Below are 441 nucleotides of genomic sequence, written 5' to 3'. Positions count from 1 at the left end.
GAAGGGAGGGAAAAAAGAGATGGGAGGGAGGGAAGGGGCGGGCACGACGCCACGGATGGGCTCCGCCCGTGCGCGCTCTCGCGCCGCTCTTTTGGCTCTCGGGCCGCGCCGTAGCGCTCCCGGGAGAGAGCGGCATTGTGCGGCCTCCGGCCCGCTCCGCGCAGGCGCCGGCCCGCATTCCCCGCCTGGCGGACCCGGACCCGCCGCCGCCGCCACCGCCGCGTCCCCCCCTTCCCCTCCCGCGGCCGCGCTCCTCCCTCGCCGCGGAGGAGGCGGCGGCCGCCCCCCCTTCCCCGTCCCCATCCCCCGGTAAGTCACCGATAGAGAGAGAGCGAGAGAGTAGAGCGAGGCACGGCGGTTCCTCTCCGGTCTCCTCCTCCCTTCTCCCGCACCGCTCGGGGCTCTCCCGCACCGCCGTTGCCCGCGCGCGGCGCCGCCGCC

The 441-nt window shown here is 76.4% G+C and overlaps 1 protein-coding gene across 1 annotated transcript in view; it reads left to right on the top strand.

Moving 5' to 3' along the window:
• The first annotated feature begins 202 nt into the window (after nt 1-202).
• The window catches only part of WDR5 (WD repeat domain 5), an 11,040-nt gene continuing 10,801 nt past the window's right edge, over nt 203-441 (top strand). Inside the window, exon 1 of the mRNA XM_057371533.1 lies at nt 203-309. The gene's annotated coding sequence lies outside the window, so the exon portion shown is untranslated. The remainder of the gene's footprint in view (nt 310-441) is intronic.

Source organism: Malurus melanocephalus, unplaced genomic scaffold, assembly GCF_030028575.1.
Source record: "Malurus melanocephalus ecotype Western Australia unplaced genomic scaffold, MMel_1.1 scaffold_149, whole genome shotgun sequence".
Lineage (NCBI taxonomy): Eukaryota > Metazoa > Chordata > Aves > Passeriformes > Maluridae > Malurus > Malurus melanocephalus.
Note: the sequence above shows the minus strand (reverse complement) of the source record. Positions and strands in the feature narration are given on the sequence as shown.